This window comes from Nipponia nippon, unplaced genomic scaffold (genome assembly GCF_047370975.1).
Source record: "Nipponia nippon isolate SJK-2023a ecotype South Korea unplaced genomic scaffold, ASM4737097v1 scaffold_7, whole genome shotgun sequence".
NCBI classification, from domain to species: domain Eukaryota; kingdom Metazoa; phylum Chordata; class Aves; order Pelecaniformes; family Threskiornithidae; genus Nipponia; species Nipponia nippon.
This window is the reverse complement of record NW_028262391.1, coordinates 15,348,314-15,359,033: the sequence shown is the minus strand read 5'-3', so window position 1 is coordinate 15,359,033 and position 10,720 is coordinate 15,348,314.

The following is a 10,720-nucleotide window of genomic DNA, read 5'->3' as shown; positions in this document are numbered from 1 at the left end:
AGAAACCAGAAGTCTCTTCTGAGTGGCAAGAGCTGCAGAGGAAGTGGTTCATTTCAGGCAGAGGTGAGAAGCAGCAAGTTGCTATGGAGATCCCTCATTGATAGTCCTGTACGTGTTTCTGCAATGAGCTACACAGGGGATGGGAATGTATGCTGCTTCCCCTGGGCTTCAGAAGTCTTTACCACTGTCATGAGTGGCTGATGTCCTAGGTTTGCTCTTCTGATGTGGCTGAAGATCTCAAACAGTTGCAGGGCTGGCCAGGAGGCGTGCTGTACCAAATGCGAGTTGTGTAGCGTTACTGGGAACTGTGCTCAACAGCCTGCTGGGCTGACAGGCGAGACCCAGCATTTGGAGGAATGTTTGTAGGCAGTGGGATGTGATTTCTCTTAGACAATGTTGACCATCAGGGTGTTCCCGTGTGCCACTTCCCTCCCAGGTGGTTGCCTTGTAGGTGCTGTCTGGTTACTGAGCACTGGCAAAAAAAAAAACAACAGCGCAAGGGGTGCCAGTGTTAGCAAAACGGCTGCTCCCCTCTGCCTACCGGGCCCAGCTAATGGATATTCCTTTTTCTGGCCAGATGATGCATACGACTGACTCGCGCCATGTTGGCACTGGCTGCTGTGTAACCTGTTGCTTCGACACCTGGGATGGAGTTGATAGGTGTTAGGGGAAATTTTAGGATTTGAGAAGCGCTTCTTGCATGTCTGGCTTTGAACCTGCAGCTGAGCAACCGCCCGCTGCCAGAAATGTTATTGGGCAAAGGAGGCCAAGCGTTGGCAGTACTCTCGCACACAGCAACGGCCCTGAAACCAGGAGATTACTCAGGGCAGCTCTCCTCTGCCCTAGGTCAGGGCTTTACCTCTGCTTTCCCTGCTCCCAAAGGCCGCCGCATGGGTTCTCGGTGCCTCCCAGGTGAGCTGCCTCCCCGAGGCTTCTTGTCTTCTTTAAGAAGAAATTCAAGGAAAACATCAATCAGCATTACCCTTCGGAAAAAATTAAGTTTTAAACATGTCAAACGAAGATTGGGAAGCTGTGCTAAAGATGTCTACAACAGCCACAACAGGTCAGAAAGGCTGCTGAGGTCCTGCCTTGCACAGAGAGATGCTAGCCCGGCCGCTCTGCGGGGAGCAGGGGCAGCGCATGGGAGCGGGACGCCTTGGCAGGCTTCTGCTTCTGCAGGGAGCTCTGCTCGGCAGCACCCAGCTCTGCAACACTGCCACCCAGCGCACCCTGAAATAGGAGCCTTGCTGAGCATTTTAGAAACTTTAAGACCTAGGAAACCCAGGATGGGTTTATCTTTCTATCTTGGAGACACACCGCCCCCCGCCCCCGAATGCGGTGGTGCTGTGTAAATAGCAACGGCAGCACCTGTCCTTCTGGCTGGGGTTTTGAAACATGAGTTTTCAGCTTCTTCTGCAGCCACAATGCTGAGAAATGTCTTAGAAACAAACCAAAACCAATACCAGCAGGTTTCTCAGCCAGCAGCCTGAGCCCTGGGGAGTGGAGAGATGCTACAAATAGCATAAGAATTTGTGACGGAGCCAGCTCCACCTCCGGGGCCTGGTCTGGAGCCAGATACAGTTAATTCATTCTCAGCAGTGCTGGAAGGGCCACAGAGATGCTACCGATACAGCCATATCGTCCTCTCCCCTGGCACTCGTTCAGGAGGGAGCAGACCTGTGTCTTCACCTCAAAACAGTGATGTGAAATAATACTTTTGCCCCCACAGAAGCTTATCAGGGGGCCCAAAGCGGCCATGCACGCAGGCCTCCTGCAGCACATAGTGCCTTCTCTTCCAGAGTCTTGGTAGCAAAGCAGCCCTTCAGAGCACCCAGCAGGGTGCAGGGAGAGACGTGCACTGATCTGATGAACTGTGCTGGGTGCGCATCTCTGGCTCCAGGCACGCAGGCAGCAGGGCTGGCCGGCGGCACCGGCTCCCCGGTGCAGAAGGGAGCTCTGGGCACAGCGCTTGCCTGAGCCGGTGTTCAGGTGTGGTTACCATGCGTGTGCTACAGTGAACATGCAGTAATTCACTTCCCTCAGGCTGGTTTAATTTAGTTCCCCGAGGGTAGTTTGCCTCACAGCACTTCTTGCCGACAGAGTGGGTCTCTGCTCACCTCATTGCCTGCGGATTTGCAGTATCGCTTTCCTCTGTCCTTAACGGAGAAGCTGTTCATGTTTTGGTCTCGTAGGCATGGTCAGGGAGGCATTTTTCTGGTCTCTTCTGATAAAGCACATCATTATCAGGTTATCCTTAATGAAGGAACTCCCACCACCAGGCAGCTTTGAGCCCCAAGGAGCTGACATGGGGTAAGAGTCTGAAGTTTTCTGGCTTTTTGGAAAAGTATCTGTATTTCTAAGAGTGAGGTTTTCTAAGACTCGATGGTACTGCTATGCTATTGCCAGCTTTGCAGTTTCATAGCCCTCGCATCATGAAATTGGCCCCAATACCATGAGTTTTATGGGTTTGCTTTGAAGAGCACATGGTGACATTTGGTCTGCTTACCAGTTCCTCCCTTCTTGCCTTCCCCTGTGCCTGCCTCCTCCTAGCCAGCATGGCACAAGGTTGTCCACCCCCCAAGCATGGCCCCTTGTATGAAAGCCGTTTCTCGTGCAGGACCTGGCAGATGATGTTGTGAAGAGCAATGAAGTTTCCCAATCTTTGCCAGCTCCAGCACACAGCTGGAGCAGCTCTGGCCACCTGAAAGTCCAGCAGATCTTCCTTCACTGTGTTTGCCAAGACATCAAAACAAGTAGAAACAGGTAGAATGAAAGAAAATTTCTGCTTTGATTGTTGAGAGGGCATTCGGCAGAGTAACCAGGTAAGAGCTGGTCTGTTTTAATGGTATAACGGAAAGACTTCTGCCTAGGATGGAGATCCAGCACTTCTGGTCCCGGCCCTGCCACTGGCTCGCTAAGTGTCCTGAGCAAACCACTCTGCCTGCACCAAGTTCCTTTACCATCCCGGCCATCTTTGCCACCACCCTGCCTGTGCTGGAAAGCCGAAAACCAGAAAGTATACATTGCAATGCAATGCAGTGCCGTTTGACTCATTTTGTTGTTATAACTGATGCCAGAACAGGTGTTATCTCCCTTCCCATAGGCTGAATTACTTCTTGTGGCAGAATAAAAAATGTGCCATCTCCAGCCTTCCGCATGAAAGCTGCTACAAGTGGCTTATAAAGTCCTCTGAACTTGTATAGCTTCAAGGAGAAAGGTGCCAGGGCTGAGGGCAGACATTAACACTTTAAATGGATTGTGCTGCCTTTAAATGGGTACCAAGGTTAACCATCACCCCACAGGCACCTTGCCCAGGGACCTTGAACTGCAGCTTGGGGGAAAGCTCTGTGTCATCTTTTACTGAGTAGCTCCAGGGCCTCCCTGCCAGAGCGATCGTGCTCCCCGGGTGCTGGCGGTACCCGTCACCTCGTGGGGTCAAGTGCTGTAGGAGAAGTAATTTTCCTGGTGGGACTTTAACCAGGGTTACTATGACAATCAGTCAGCAGGCTGCCAGCACCGCGCGTCCTTGCGGCTCCTTCCTGGTTTCTGCCAGCTCAGGGGTGTTGAAGCATTCGGAGCACAGCAAAGCACCTTCCCTTTCCAATTCTAATGAGATGCAACCGTTGCTCCAGGAAGCATGACTAATGAGGGAGCCGGTGGGAGAGGGAATGCACCCCGATAAGGCCCCATGGCTCCATCACCGACTGCAGGAAGGGATGTGGCAGTCCTGCGTCCTGCCAGAGACATCCAGTGGGTGTCTGGAGTATGGCTATACGGCTCCTCTTCCTATAGAAAGCAGTGCATGAACACTTGCGCTGGTACATACCCTGGCAGCCCTCCAGAGAAGAAGACGGGGATCAAGTGCTCCAATACAGCTGAGGTCCACCTTGATAATGGGAAAGTGCCTGCAGGAAATTTGCCTGGGGACTCGGGAAAGGCTTCGAGGTGGCAATCGCTGTCTTTAAAGAGGGTGGGATAGTGCAGTGGCTTGGCTCCGTGGCACGAGGTGGCTTAGAGGAGGTGCAGGACGGAGTCAGCCGGTGGGTGCAGTCATCTGTCCGTCCCAACAAGGGACTCCAGCACTGAGTTTTCTCGGGGCCAGCACCAGTGTGGGGATGTTGCTGGTGCTTTTACCAGGAGCTGCTGCCGCACCACGTGCGCACGCAGGAAGCACCTCTCCTCCCCATCTTCCTCACGTACTCTCAGCCCCTACACGAAGTCCCAGCCTCATCCCCTCTCTGCACACGCTCTTTTGCTGCACACCTTTATCGACAAGCAAGTCCTTAAGACTCTGTATCCCCAAGAGCACATCTGGACTTCCTTTTTGCACCACTGGCACTTTTCCACCCCCGATCCACACGTGAGCTGCCTGGTTCCTTCAGGCTTTGGGGACCCCTGTACCAGGTGGCCCCTGCCCACCTGCAGCACGAACAGGAGCAGGAGGGCCCCAGCTCGCTGGGGACAGGCATGGCACTTGGTACAGCTGGGTCCGGCTCCTGGTTCAGGCAGCTCTCCCTGCCTGTAGGCATGGGCCAGGAGCTGGCTCCTAGCTCTGCCTGCGCATGGGCACTTACAGACTCAAAATCAGTCCCAGGTTGATCCATTGCATCCCAAGGAGGTTCCTACACTCCTGTACATCTGTCCTGGTGCGAGAAGCTTTTTCTCTATTCCATGGGTAACAACCATTTTGCAAGAATAATTATGTCTGGGAATGCAAGGAATGACATCTGTTGTCATAAAAATTCAGGATAATTGGATAACGCATCTGTTGTCTCACCCCAGGTCTCTTTACGCTGAAATACATGCCTGGCTAGTATCCCTGGGGTGCAGCACAGGTAAAAGCATTTTTAACACTGTCTAAATTAATCATTCCCAAAATCTCCCAACCCTTTTGAATGAAACTCTGAATGAATAGTATCTCTGTGCCGCTTCAGACTGTAACTATGTATTGAATCAAAGTCAGAGCATTGACCACTGAATTTATGTTATTTATTTTCTGTATAATGTAAACTCCAGTCTAGCAAACACTTAGTCCTGTGTTTCAACACAAGGCATGTGTGCTCGGGCTTGGTGGCCTCAGTGCAGCTACTCACGGGCAAAGCCAAACACATATGCCAGTGTCTTTGCACTCTGCAGCCCGTGTGGAGGGATGCGACTTGCTCTTCCAGAAGGGGAATTCTTAAAATTCTCCTCTGACCTGCAGTGTGAGACTGGGGGGAGATTTCTTAATGCAGTGGAGTGTGTTCTCTCTTTCCGTGAGCGGAGCTGCGGTTACCCACACATTATAAATCTATGTCGCCAGGAAGATGTAGGTTTTATATAGGTCATAGAAAATATAATTGTGTAACTGCATTAATGCATTCCTGAGCTAAGGTGCTGAAATATGGTTTAGCTGCAGAAAATAGGGCTGTGGGCTTTAAATAGCCTTACTTGGGCATCTCTTGGACACCGCCGGCGATGCCGTGAACAGATCATTGTGCCTCCTCCGGGAGAACAGAAAGTCCCTTTGCAGAAGGTGCTCTCTAAGTACGTTTAATGACACTTTTTAAATCATTTAAAATATGTTTCAGCATGCTGGGGGCTGCTTAAGGAGTCCAGAAAAAACCATCATGAATCCATGGGGGAATGTGGGAGCTATGCTCCGGGAAGCGGGATGCAGAGCACGGCAGCAAGCACCAGCTGCCTCTCGGGTCTCGGCTCGGAGGGGTGCAGACGCACCCGTGCGAGGGGCGAGCAGCACCCTGAGCCCAGCCGCGGCACTTCAATCTGAGCAGCATTCACTGAGGGGGCCCGCGGGAGCTGGGTACCAGACAGCGGGATCTGGATCTGCTCCCGCATCCACTGGAGAAGCCCTGCTCTGCCCCCTTCTGCTCTGCGCTTCCTCGCTGCTCTCGGCGAGAACGAAATCTGGCTGCACGCCTGTGCTGTCCCGTACCAAACGTGTGCTGTGATAACCCGGCAGCAAAATGCAACAATGAAGAATTTTTTACCTTATTTAGCAGCATAAGGCTGACCCTGGTGCAGGGCATTCCTGGAACATACTGAAAAGCCAGGGTTAAGTGCATTACTTGAACTCTGGGGTTTATGATGAGCACATCCGCAGGGGTGAGATGCTGCTGGGCAAAAGCTTTATCACCAGTCCAGCTCTGCAATGTAGTTCTGTCTGCAGAGACTTGCCTGCTGTCTCTTTTGTACCTCTTTGTCCTTTTTTTCCTTCTCTCTGTTTTGTTTTTTTTCTACTTTCAGAAGAGTAGGGATCCCTCTGGCTCCTCTGTCCAGGGACTTGGACCTCAGCAGCAGCGCCAAGCAGGTTAGGGAGCCTTCCTCAGAGCCCAGCCAGAACTACTGCTGGTCCTGCACAACAGGGTGTGTCCCTTAAATAATAATATCTTTTTTAGTTTTCTACCTTCTTAAATCTCTCTCTTTGGTTTCTTGTGTTTTGAATACATAACTGGATAATTTCCAGGGTGGGGAGCTACTCACTAATTGTATATACATGAACCACAACATCTTTCGTGCACTTGTCTTGGACCAAGTTCCCATATCCCAGAGGCCAGCTCACGCTTCCAGAGTCTGTTTACTTCCTTTGGTGTCACAACTGTAATTTGAAATTTTACACCATTTTGCATAAACAGATTTCAAAGCACTTTCTGCCACTCCTAGAAACAGAGGAACATTCCCACCTGCCTTCCCTTTCTCTGTCTTGTCTCCTGCAAGTTCATTTTTGTTTCTGCATACATGTCGCAACGTGTCTGGCCAACCCAAAGCCCCAGTTCCTTTACAGGAGGGAGAAAAACAAGAAAAATAAACTTGCAGGAGAAAAGACAGAGCAAGGGAGGGAAGGCACCTCCCGAGTCGGGAAGAGCTGTCCATGCAAACAATGTCATCTCCGTGGTGGGAGCCTCAGGACTCCCAGGATATCCTGGATCCCAGGATATGGTGCCTCAACACTGCAGGTCCCGCAAAGAGGCTCCAGCACTGGGGCTTCAAAGGCAGCAGGCCTGAAGACAAGATCTGTTCATGCAGAATGGTGCAAAATGGCCATGCCCATGGCAGCTCTCCAGCCCCCGTATGTTTGGGTTGCTCAGACACCATCCGGAGCTGAAACCTTCCTCATGGGGACAGGCAGGGAGCCCTGAGCTAGTGGCTCCCAGGGCTGGAGCTGGTGGTGTCCCACAAGCAAAGGGTATGCCCAGAGCTCCTGGTCCCTGCAGTGCAGAGGGAAAGCCAGAGGCTTTTCCTGCTGATAAGAGCTTGGGCAGCTTCTTGGCTGTCCTAAGTAACGTCAAGGATCTTATCAGAGGGCTGAGAGGACCATGTCACTCCGGCTGCTCTCCCATCCCATGGCAGGTGGAAAGCTGCTGGGGGCTTCTCTGCAGCTGCTGAAATCCCAGCGAAGGACACAGCGTGATAAGACAGCCTTTCCCTGGGGAGCCAGGGCCCCACCAGGCCTGGCCGGCTAAAGCGCCTCTGTTGCATAGGTGCCAGGAGCTGATTGCAGGGTGGCCTGGGGTGCGCAATGGGACAATCTCACTTCTGCACTAAGCCAGGCTGGCTGCAGGTAGAACCTCATGGGTGGTGTGGCACTGCCCTGTCCCAGCCCCCAGCTGGCTGGATTTTATCTGCAGCTCCAGCTTATTCTAACAAGGGGGTTTTCTTTGCTGGCAGCACTCAGTACCGTTGCCTCCTCTCCCTAGGGTCAGCCCAGCCTTCCCTCTGATATGGACAACTGAGTTAACACGAGAAAATCTCGGCCAATGTAGCCCATCCATATGTGCCCTGCATGCTGGGCTGCCTCACCCGCCCACCCGGGGCATGCTGTGCAGCTCCTGCCACCTCACCCCTGTCTGCTCTGCATCCACTCCTGCCTCCCCGTGTGCGCGCGCTGCCCGTACACCCCACCCGCACCTGCACTGCAGGCAGCGCTGCCTTGTCCTCCAAGCCCTGCAGCGCTTCGTCCTCCGTGTGCGTGCACACACGCCATACGCCTGCCTTGCAGCTGCCTCGTCACCCAAAAATGCAGGGGAAGCTTCATTCTTGCATGAAGCATCCAGAGGTGTCTGCTGTCCCTCCCCTTGGCCCGGGTGTCCCCCCAGCTCTCCTTCCTGTCCTCCCACCCCTGCTCCACCTTCCTGTCCTTTGATCTGCCTCCCCTCCTCTGCTCCAGGGCACGAACTGCTGACCAGGTGGAGACAACTTCTCCCCACCCCACAATTAGGTGCAATTATAGAGTTATGCTTTTCCCTTGCTCCAGTGTGCATGGAAGGTGGACAGGCTCATGAGCGCAGTCCTGCTCCGGGCTAACGACAGGCGGGACACGGAGCAGGGCCCTGGTCTGTGCAGGCAAGCAGTGCCGGTGGGTGCTGGAGGCGGGATGACAGGATGACAGGAGGGTGCTGGCGATGGGGTGGCCACTGAACACGTCCTGGCCTGGTGGCCCCGAGCAGGGACTCAGCTGCAGGAACCTGAGACTGCTCCATTCCAACACAGGAGCAGCAGATACCTGGGTGCTTCCCGCTGTGGTTAGGCAGAGCCCAGATATGTGCCCCTGGGGAAGGCGTAGCCAGCGCTCACGTGGAGACAGGTCCCAGCAGCCGGCAGCGAGCTCAGCTGTCAGCTCTCATCATCTGTGCTTTAAGGCGTGCAGTGCCTCGGCACCCATGGGATGCCCTTGGCTGGCAGCAGCCAGCGGAGGAGTGGGGCTCCATGCACTGCAGCCCCTGGGCTTCTGAAGGTGCTGCCTTTGGCTGGAGGTGGGACCCCTGTGTCTCCTACCAAGACACAGGTTTGCTTCCACTGCTGTTGGTGCTGGCTGCGGGGGAGCTGATGGCTACAGCAAAGCCCACCCCACATGTCATACCTGCTTTCGCTGGGGCTCAAGGAGTGTCAGCTCTTGGGGGCTCCTGGCCCCTCATCGCCTCCTGGCCATGTCCCAGGTGAATGCACACTCCTGCAGCAGGTTTCGTGGAGCGTGGGTGGGTGAACGCCTCCCTGCTCCGGTGTGACTTTGGCCGCAGGGAGCCAGGAGCCAAAACTGCAGTCAGTGCCCAGTCACCTGGGCACGGCTCCAGCAGGGCCAGCGCTGCCGGGCAGCCCTCGGGTGCTGGGCAGAGCCTGGAGGCCGGAGCAAGCACGAGCCCCTCCTGCTGCAGCAGGGCAAAAGGCTTCATCAGAACTGCTCCATCCAAGGGCAAAACACTGCCACCACAGCCAGGGAGCCCTCGCTCCATCCCATAGGAGAATGGTCCATGTGCAGATGTGGATATGCACACGGACACACCTCCACATGCTTGTCCTCAAGCACACAGGGCAAATGCTCTGCTGTGGCCAAGGCTGGCCATTCTGCAGTGCTTTCTCCTCTGGTTGCTCCGCAGGATGCAGGCGGCCAAGCTCAGGAGAAAAAGTGAGCTGGCTGGTCTGCTGTGGGGGCGTGGATCTCACCGCCGCAGCGCACTATGGCGTGGCAGCGCTCGTACTGTTCAGTTCAGGGCATCCGTCCAGGGTTTTTCTGATTTCTAACCTGTTTATATCACAAGAGGTGCAGATGAACGTGAGGCTTGCAGAGGGTCTGCAGGACGCCTTTGACTTTGACATGGGCAGCCAGAGCAACCCCATGCACATGGTGGCTGCCAAACCGCTGAGGGAGCTGCGCGCAGGCAGGGAGAGCCCCTGCGTGCTCCCCTGCCCCATGCCAAGTGCTGCCAGCAAGTGTGGAGCGGGTGCTCCCCTGAGATCTTCACCCCCCGGCCGGCGCTGCTGCGTCTGCGTTGGATGAGCTGTGCTCAGCGGCGATGGCCATTGAGGTCCTGGGAACACCTCGGCTGGGGCTGTGTTTCAGGGCATGCCTTGGCAGCACGGCCCCGGTAAGGGACACGACTGAGCTATTTGTGGCTCTTGGGGTGGCATTTGGGCAGCCGGGGGCTCAAGAGCGTGTGTGTGCGAGTCAGGCACGCGGTGCAGCGTTTAAAAACACACCTAGAGAGAAAGCCTCAACAGAGATTAGATTAAAAGAAAATGTAATTAAACACAGAGCGCATCCTGTCTGTTACTCAACTCCCCTTGCATAACCCTTGGGACCGGCTGCCTTCACAGATGGCTGCTCTGCTGTCATAGTCATTTGCTGGGCACCTGTTGGAAAAACTGCCAAGTCAGCACAGAACTGATTGCACCGGCATCTTTCCTTGTAGTGAGATTTAAAAGTCTAGAGGAAAAATTGCTGAGAGGTCTTGCAGCTCCTCAGATGAGCCTGCAATGCCTCCTGCTACTTAATCCTCCCCATGTGCTCCTGCGAGTGACTGTGATGGGGACGAGGACATTGCAGTGGCCCGGAGGGTCTCCAGGGCTCAAGTGGTCCCTGGCAGAGGAGGCTGCACGTCCCCCCTGGGAGCACGGCAATGGCTGCTGCTGGGCCGGAGGGAGCAGGACAGGAGCCACTGCTGTCCCCAGCCCCTCTGAAAGGCTGCGGCACTTCTCCCCATCCCCTGCCATTTGCACCCAGGTCTGAGGGTCTTGTGGGCGGCCGAACAGCAGAGAGCTCTGCAGCTGCGGAGTGATACCCAGACATGTGGGGTGCCTTTGTTTGCCTGGGTGAGCAGCCAAGTTGCAGCCCATCTCCAGCTTCGTACCAGCTGCCAATCTAAGGCAGCTGACTGGCCTGCCAAGAAAACAAAACACGTCGAGGACCAGGGAGTGGCTTGTGCTAGTCCTGAATAATGATGAT